The sequence below is a fragment of the Coregonus lavaretus genome, assembly GCF_964263955.1.
Source record: "Coregonus lavaretus genome assembly, chromosome: 31".
NCBI classification, from domain to species: Eukaryota; Metazoa; Chordata; class Actinopteri; order Salmoniformes; family Salmonidae; genus Coregonus; species Coregonus lavaretus.
In genome coordinates, this window is record NC_140018.1 from 18,931,017 (window position 1) to 18,940,605 (window position 9,589).

Below are 9,589 nucleotides of genomic sequence, written 5' to 3' on the forward strand. Positions count from 1 at the left end.
AAAATATAGAAATACCAATTGTAGAGGTGTTGATGTTTATATTCAGAACCACATTCCTGTAAAGATTAGAGAGGATCTCATGTTAAATACTGTTGAAGTAATATGGCTACAGGTTCATCTGCCTCACCTAAAGCCCATTCTGGTGGGAAGCTGCTATAGACCACCAAGTGCTAATAGTCAGTATCTGGATAACATGTGTGAAATGCTTGATAATGTATGTGATATCAAGAAGTTTTGTAGTGATTCCTATGTTGTTGATATAAATAATATGTGTTGGTCCATGGTGTGTAATGAGGAGCAAATAGACACTGCACTTGACACATTTATGAAATTGCTTATTCCAGTTACTAATAAGCATGCAACCATTAAGAAAATGACTGTAAAAACGGTTAAATCCCCATGGATTGATGAGGAATTGAAAGATTGTATGGTTGAGAGGGATGAGGCAAAATGAATGGCAATTAAGTCTGGCTGCACAACCGATTGGCAAACGTATTGCACCTAGTTAGCTAGCTGAATAAACTAGGTTAGTCTATTCCTAGAAAACATTGAACCGCTGTAGTTTACAACAATTATAGTTTCTGAGGTGGAAGTTGGGAGAGTTATATTTGGGAGTTGTGGTGAGGGAGGCCCCGCTCTCTCCTTTCCCAGATGTTTAGTTCATTTTATTCCGATCTCCTCTGCATTATTGTAGCCATCTGCTGCAGCCTGTCAACTATGCCTCTACCTATCCCTGTTCTCTCCTCTCCGCACAGGCTACACAAACGCCTCACACCGCGTGGCTGCTGCCTCTCTAACCTGGTGGTCCCTGCACGCACGACCCACGTGGAGTTCCAGGTCTCAGGCAGCCTCTGGAACTGCCGTTCTGCTGCCAACAAGGCAGACTTCATCCCAGCCTATGCTACCCTCCAGTCCCTCGACTTCTTGGCGCTGACGGAAACATGGATTACCACTGAAAACACTGCTACTCCTGCTGCTCTCTCCTCGTCTGACCATGTGTTCTCGCATACCCTGAGAGCATCTGGTCAGCGGGGTGGTGGCACAGGAATCCTCATCTCTCCCAAGTGGACATTCTCAATTTTTCCCCTGACCCATCTGTCTATCTCCTCATTTGAATTCCATGCTGTCACAGTCACTAGCCCATTTAAGCTTAATATCCTTGTCATCTATCGCCCTCCAGGTTCCCTTGGAGAGTTCATCAATGAGCTTGACGCCTTGATAAGTTCCTTTCCTGAGGATGGCTCACCCCTCACAGTTCTGGGGGATTTCAACCTCCCTACGTCTACATTTGACTCATTTCTCTCTGCCTCCTTCTTTCCACTCCTCTCCTCTTTTGACCTCACCCTCTCACCGTCCCCCCCTACTCACAAGGCAGGCAATACGCTTGACCTCATCTTTACTAGATGCTGCTCTTCTACTAATCTCACTGCAACTCCCCTCCAAGTCTCCGACCACTACTTTGTATCCTTTTCTCTCTCCCTCTCCTCCAACACTACTCACTATGCCCCTACACAGATGGTAATGCGCCGTCGCAACCTTCGCTCTCTCTCTCCCGCTACTCTCTCCTCTTCCATCCTATCATCTCTTCCCTCTGCTCAATCCTTCTCCCTCCAATCTCCTGATTCTGCCTCCTCAACCCTCCTCTCCTCCCTTTCTGCATCCTTTGACTCTCTATGTCCCCTATCCTCCCGGCCGGCTCGGTCCTCCCCTCCAGCTCCGTGGCTTGATGACTCATTGCGAGCTCACAGAACAGAGCTCCGGGCAGCTGAGCGGAAATGGAAGAAAACTAGACTCCCTGTAGACCTGGCATCTTTTCACTCCCTCCTCTCTACATTTTCTTCATCTGTTTCTGCTGCTAAGGCCACTTTCTTCCACTCTAAATTCCAAGCATCCGCCTCTAACCCTAGGAAGCTCTTTGCCACATTCTCCTCCCTGCTGAATCCCCCCCCCCCCCCTCTCTGTGGATGACTTCGTCAACCATTTTGAAAAGAAGGTTGACGACATACGATCCTCGTTTGTTAAGTCAAATGGCACTGCTGGTCCTGCTCACACTGCCCTACCGTATGCTTTGACTTCTTTCTCCCCTCTCTCTCCAGATAAAATCTTGCGACTTGTGACGGCAGGCCGCCCAACAACCTGCCCGCTTGACCCTATCCCCTCCTCTCTTCTCCAGACCATCTCCGGTGACCTTCTCCCTTACCTCACCTCGCTGATCAACTCATCCTTGACCGCTGGCTATGTCCCTTCCGTCTTCAAGAGAGCGAGAGTTGCACCCCTTCTCAAAAAACCAACACTCGATCCCTCCGATGTCAACAACTACAGACCAGTCTCCCTTCTTTCTTTTCTCTCCAAAACTATTGAGCGTGCCGTCTTTAGCCAACTCTCTTGCTATCTCTCTCAGAATGACCTTCTTGATCCAAACCAGTCAGGTTTCAAGACTGGTCATTCAACTGAGACTGCTCTTCTCTGTGTCACAGAGGCTCTCCGCACTGCTAAAGCTAACTCTCTCTCCTCTGCTCTTGTCCTTCTAGACCTGTCTGCTGCCTTTGATACTGTGAACCATCAGATCCTCCTCTCCACCCTCTCCGAGCTGGGCATCTCCGGCGCGGCTCACTCTTGAATTGCGTCCTACCTGACCGGTCGCTCCTACCAAGTGGCTTGGCGAGAAGCTGTCTCCGCACCACGTGCTCTCACCACTGGTGTCCCCCAGGGCTCAGTTCTAGGCCCTCTCCTATTCTCGCTATAATCAATCAATCAATCAATTTTATTTTATATAGCCCTTCTTACATCAGCTAATATCTCGAAGTGCTGTACAGAAACCCAGCCTAAAACCCCAAACAGCTAGTAATGCAGGTGTAGAAGCACGGTGGCTAGGAAAAACTCCCTAGAAAGGCGAAAACCTAGGAAGAAACCTAGAGAGGAACCAGGCTATGAGGGGTGGCCAGTCCTCTTCTGGCTGTGCCGGGTGGAGATTATAACAGAACCATGCCAAGATGTTCAAAAATGTTCATAAGTGACAAGCATGGTCAAATAATAATCAGGAATAAATCTCAGTTGGCTTTTCATAGCCGATCATTAAGAGTTGAAAACAGCAGGTCTGGGACAGGTAGGGGTTCCATAACCGCAGGCAGAACAGTTGAAACTGGAATAGCAGCAAGGCCAGGCGGACTGGGGACAGCAAGGAGTCACCACGGCCGGTAGTCCCGACGTATGGTCCTAGGGCTCAGGTCTCTCAGTTGGCTTTTCATAGCCGATCATTAAGAGTTGAAAACAGCAGGTCTGGGACAGGTAGGGGTTTCGTAGCCGCAGGCAGAACAGTTGAAACTGGAATAGCAGCAAGGCCAGGCGGACTGGGGACAGCAAGGTGTCATCATGCCCGGTAGTCCTGACGTATGGTCCTAGGGCTCAGGTTCTCAGAGAGAAAGAGAGAACGAGAGAATTAGAGAGAGCATACTTAAATTCACACAGGACACTGGATAAGACAGGAGAAGTACTCCAGGTATAACCAACTAACCCCAGCCCCCCGACACATAAACTACTGCAGCATAAATACTGGAGGCTGAGACAGGAGCGGTCCGGAGACACTGTGGCCCCATCCGAAGAAACCCCCGGACAGGGCCAAACAGGAAGGATATAACCCCACCCACTCCGCCAAAGCACAGCCCCCGCACCACTAGAGGGATATCCCCAACCACCAACTTACAATCCTGAGACAAGGCCGAGTATAGCCCACAGAGGTCTCCACCACAGCACAAACCAAGGGGGGGGGGCGCCAACCCAGACAGGAAGATCACGTCAGTAACTCAACCCACTCAAGTGACGCACCCCTCCCAGGGACGGCATGAAAGAGCACCAGCAAGCCAGTGACTCAGCCCCTGCAACAGGGTTAGAGGCAGAGAACCCCAGTGGAGAGGGGAACCGGCCTGGCAGAGACAGCAAGGGCTGTTCGTTGCTCCAGCCTTTCCGTTCACCTTCACACTCCTGGGCCAGACTACACTCAATCATATGACCTACTGAAGAGATAAGTCTTCAGTAAAGACTTAAAGGTTGAGACCGAGTCTGCGTCTCTCACATGGGTAGGCAGACTGTTCCATAAAAATGGAGATCTATAGGAGAAAGCCCTGCCTCCCGCTGTTTGCTTAGAAATTCTAGGGACAATTAGGAGGCCTGCGTCTTGTGACCGTAGCGTACGTATTGGTATGTACGGCAGGACCAACTCGGAAAGATAGGTAGGAGCAAGCCCATGTAACGCTTTATAGGTTAACAGTAAAACCTTGAAATCAGCCCTTGCCTTAACAGGAAGCCAGTGTAGGGAAGCTAGCACTGGAGTAATATGATCAAATTTCTTGGTTCTAGTCAGGATTCTAGCAGCCGTATTTAGCACTAACTGAAGTTTATTTAGTGCTTTATCCGGGTAGCCGGAAAATAGAGCATTGCAGTAGTCTAACCTAGAAGTAACAAATGCATGGATTAATTTTTCTGCATCATTTTTGGACAGAAAATTTCTGATTTTTGCAATGTTACGTAGATGGAAAAAAGCTGTCCTTGAAACAGTCTTGATATGTTCGTCAAAAGAGAGATCAGGGTCAAGAGTAACGCCTAGGTCCTTCACAGTTTTATTTGAGACGACTTTACAACCATCAAGATGAATTGTCAGATTTAACAGAAGATCTCTTTGTTTCTTGGGACCTAGAACAAGCATCTCTGTTTTGTCTGAGTTTAAAAGTAAAAAGTTTTCAGCCATCCACTTCCTTATGTCTGAAACACAGGCTTCTAGCGAGGGCAATTTTGGGGCTTCACCATGCTTCATTGAAATGTACAGCTGTGTGTCATCCGCATAGCAGTGAAAGTTAACATTATGTTTTCGAATAACATCCCCAAGAGGTAAAATATATAGTGAAAACAATAGTGGTCCTAAAACGGAACCTTGAGGAACACCGAAATGTACAGTTGATTTGTCGGAGGACAGACCATTCACAGAGACAAACTGATATCTTTCCGACAGGTAGGATCTAAACCAGGCCAGAACTTGTCCGTGTAGACCAATTTGGGTTTCCAGTCTCTCCAAAAGAATGTGGTGATCGATGGTGTCAAAGGCAGCACTAAGGTCTAGTAGCACGAGGACAGATGCAGAGCCTCGGTCTGACGCCATTAAAAGGTCATTTACCACCTTCACAAGTGCAGTCTCAGTGCTATGATGGGGTCTAAAACCAGACTGAAGCATTTCGTATACATTGTTTGTCTTCAGAAAGGCAGTGAGTTGCTGCGCAACAGCTTTTTCTAAAATTTTTGAGAGGAATGGAAGATTCGATATAGGCCGATAGTTTTTTATATTTTCCGGGTCAAGGTTTGGCTTTTTCAAGAGAGGCTTTATCACTGCCACTTTTAGTGAGTTTGGTACACATCCGGTGGATAGAGAGCTGTTTATTATGTTCAACATAGGAGGGCCAAGCACAGGAAGCAGCTCCTTCAGCAGTTTAGTAGGAATAGGATCCAGTATGCAGCTTGAAGGTTTAGAGGCCATGATTATTTTCATCATTGTGTCAAGAGATATAGTACTAAAACACTTAAGTGTCTCTCCCGATCCCAGGCCCTCGCAGAGCTGTGCAGATCCAGGACAGCTAAGCCCTGGAGGAATACGCAGATTCAAAGAGGAGTCCGTAATTTGCTTTCTAATGGTCATGATCTTTTCCTCAAAGAAGTTCATGAATTTATCACTGCTGAAGTGAAAGCCATCCTCTCTTGGGGAATGCTGCTTTTTAGTTAGCTTTGCAACAGTATCAAAAAGAAATTTTGGATTGTTCTTATTTTCCTCGATTAAGTTGGAAAAGTAGGATGATCGAGCAGCAGTGAGGGCTCTTCGGTACTGCACGGTACTGTCTTTCCAAGCTAGTCGGAAGACTTCCAGTTTGGTGTGGCGCCATTTCCGTTCCAATTTCCTGGAAGCTTGCTTCAAAGCTCGGGTATTTTCTGTATACCAGGGAGCTAGTTTCTTATGACAAATGTTTTTCGTTTTTAGGGGTGCAACTGCATCTAGGGTATTGCGCAAGGTTAAATTGAGTTCCTCAGTTAAGTGGTTAACTGATTTTTGTCCTCTGACGTCCTTGGGTAGGCAGAAGGAGTCTGGAAGGGCATCAATGAATTTTTGTGTTGTCTGAGAATTTATAGCACGACTTTTGATGCTCCTTGGTTGGGGTCTGAGCAGATTATTTGTTGCGATTTCAAACGTAATAAAATGGTGGTCCGATAGTCCAGGATTTTGTGGAAAAACATTAAGATCTACAACATTTATTCCATGGGACAAAACTAGGTCCAGAGTATGACTGTGGCAGTGAGTAGGTCCAGAGACATGTTGGACAAAACCCACTGAGTCGATAATGGCTCCGAAAGACTTTTGGAGTGGGTCTGTGGACTTCTCCATGTGAATATTAAAATCACCAAAAATTAGAATATGATCTGCTATGACTACAAGGTCTGATAGGAATTCAGGAAACTCAGAGAGGAACGCTGTATATGGCCCAGGAGGCCTGTAAACAGTAGCTATAAAAAGTGATTGAGTAGGCTGCATAGATTTCATGACTAGAAGCTCAAAAGATGAAAACGCCATTTTTTTTTTTGTAAATTGAAATTTGCTATCGTAAATGTTAGCAACACCTCCGCCTTTGCGGGATGCACGGGGAATATGGTCACTAGTGTAACCAGGAGGTGAGGCCTCATTTAACACAGCAAATTCATCAGGCTTAAGCCATGTTTCAGTCAGGCCAATCACATCAAGATTATGATCAGTGATTAGTTCATTGACTATGACTGCCTTTGAAGTGAGGGATCTAACATTAAGTAACCCTATTTTGAGATGTGAGGTATCACGATCTCTTTCAATAATGGCAGGAATGGAGGAGGTCTTTATCCTAATAAGATTGCTAGGGTGAACACCGCCATGTTTAGTTTTGCCCAACCTAGGTCGAGGCACAGACACAGTCTCAATGGGTATGGCTGAGCTGACTACACTGACTGTGCTATTGGCAGACTCCACTAAGCTGGCAGGTTGGCTAACAGCCTGCTGCCTGGCCTGCACCCTATTTCACTGTGGGGCTAGAGGAGTTAGAGCCCTATCTATGTTGGTAGATAAGAGGAGAGCACCCCTCCAGCTAGGATGGAGTCCGTCACTCCTCAGCAGGTCAGGCTTGGTCCTGTTTGTGGGTGAGTCCCAGAAAGAGGGCCAATTATCCACAAATGTTATCTTTTGGGAGGGGCAGAAAACAGTTTTCAACCAGCGATTAAGTGCTGAGACTCTGCTGTAGAGCTCGTCACTTCCCCTAACTGGGAGGGGGCCAGAGACAATTACTCGATGCCGACACATCTTTCTAGCTGATTTACACGCTGAAGCTATGTTGCACTTGGTGACCTCTGACTGTTTCATCCTAACATCGTTGGTGCCGACGTGGATAACAATATCTCTATACTCTCTACACTCGCCAGTTTTAGCTTTAGCCAGCACCATCTTTAGATTAGCCTTAACGTCGGTAGCCCTGCCCCCTGGTAAACAGTGTATGATCGCTGGGTGATTCGTTTTAAGTCTAATACTGCGGGTAATGGAGTCGCCAATGACTAGGGTTTTCAATTTGTCAGAGCTAATGGTGGGAGCCTTCGGAGTCTCAGACCCCGTAACGGGAGGAGTAGAGACTAGAGAAGACTCAGACTCAGACTCCGACTCGCTACATAATGGGGAAAACCGGTTGAAGGTTTCTGTCGGCTGAATGAGCGACACCGGTTGAGCATTCCAACAGTATTTCCCTCCAGAAGCCATGAGAAAGTTGTCCGGCTGCGGGGACTGTGCGGGGGGATTTATACTAACGTTACTGTCTGTACTTACTGGTGGCACAGACGCTGTTTCTTCCTTTCCTACACTGATATTACCCTTGCCTAACGATTGCGTCTGAAGCTGGGCTTGTAGCACAGCTATTCTCGCCGTAAGGCGATCGTTCTCCTGTATATTATGAGTACAGCAACTGCAATTAGAAGACATCATGTTAATGTTACTACTTAGCTTCGGCTGTTGAAGATGTTGATGAACCATGTCCAGATAAAGCGTCCGGAGTGAAAAAGTTGAATAAGGGAAAAAAGTTGCGATGGAAAAAAGGAAAATAACGTAAAGTTGGCAGCTAAAACGCACAGGAAAATGACTCTTCTGTCTCGGGATAAACGTCCGGGGTGAAAAAGTTTAACGAAAAAAGATGAGTGTGGACAAAACTAAAAAGTTGGTAAATTTGTTGAACACAGAGATTGATTAAACGTTTATTAAAAGTAAAACGTGAATAGTTTGGCAGGTAGCCAAGTAGCAACAAACAGCACAGCAGCACGGAGACAATGCGGAAGCGAGACGGAAGTCACGTGTTCCAGCGTATTACTTCTTCTCACACAGGTATTACTTCTTCTCACACAGCTATACACCAAGTCACTTGGCTCTGTCATATCCTCACATGGCCTCTCCTATCATTGCTACGCTGACGACACACAACTAATCTTCTCCTTTCCCCCTTCTGATAACCAGGTGGCGAATCGCATCTCTGCATGTCTGGCAGACATATCAGTATGGATGACGGATCACCACCTCAAGCTGAACCTCGGCAAGACGGAGCTGCTCTTCCTCCCGGGGAAGGACTGCCCGTTCCATGATCTCGCCATCACGGTTGACAACTCCGTTGTGTCCTCCTCCCAGAGTGCGAAGAGCCTTGGCGTGACCCTGGACAACACCCTGTCGTTCTCCGCTAACATCAAGGCGGTGACCCGATCCTGTAGGTTCATGCTCTACAACTTTCGGAGAGTACGACCCTGCCTTACACAGGAAGCGGCACAGGTCCTAATCCAGGCACTTGTCATCTCCCGTCTGGATTACTGCAACTCGCTGTTGGCTGGGCTCCCTGCCTGTGCCATTAAACCCCTACAACTCATCCAGAATGCCGCAGCCCGTCTGGTGTTCAACCTTCCCAAGTTCTCTCACGTCACCCCGCTCCACCGCACACTCCACTGGCTTCCAGTTGAAGCTCGCATCTGCTACAAGACCATGGTGCTTGCCTACGGAGCTGTGAGGGGAACGGCACCTCCGTACCTTCAGGCTCTGATCAGTCCCTACACCCAAACGAGGGCACTGCGTTCATCCACCTCTGGCCTGCTGGCTCCCCTACCTCTGCGGAAGCATAGTTCCCGCTCAGCCCAGTCAAAACTGTTCGCTGCTCTGGCACCCCAATGGTGGAACAAGCTCCCGCACGACGCCAGGACAGCGGAGTCACTCACCACCTTCCGGAGACATTTGAAACCCCACCTCTTTAAGGAATACCTGGGATAGGATAAAGAAATCCTCTTACCCCCACCCTTTACTCCAACCCACCCCCCCCCCCCCCCCCAAAAAAAAAAAAAGAATAAAAAGAAGAAGAAACTACACTTTGAAACAAAGATAAATGACATAAAGAATGATAGTAAAAAGCTTTGGAGCACCTTAAATGACATTTTGGGGAAAATGGCAAACTCAGCTCCATCATTCATTGAATCAGATTGCACATTCATCACAAAACCAACTGATATTGCCAAC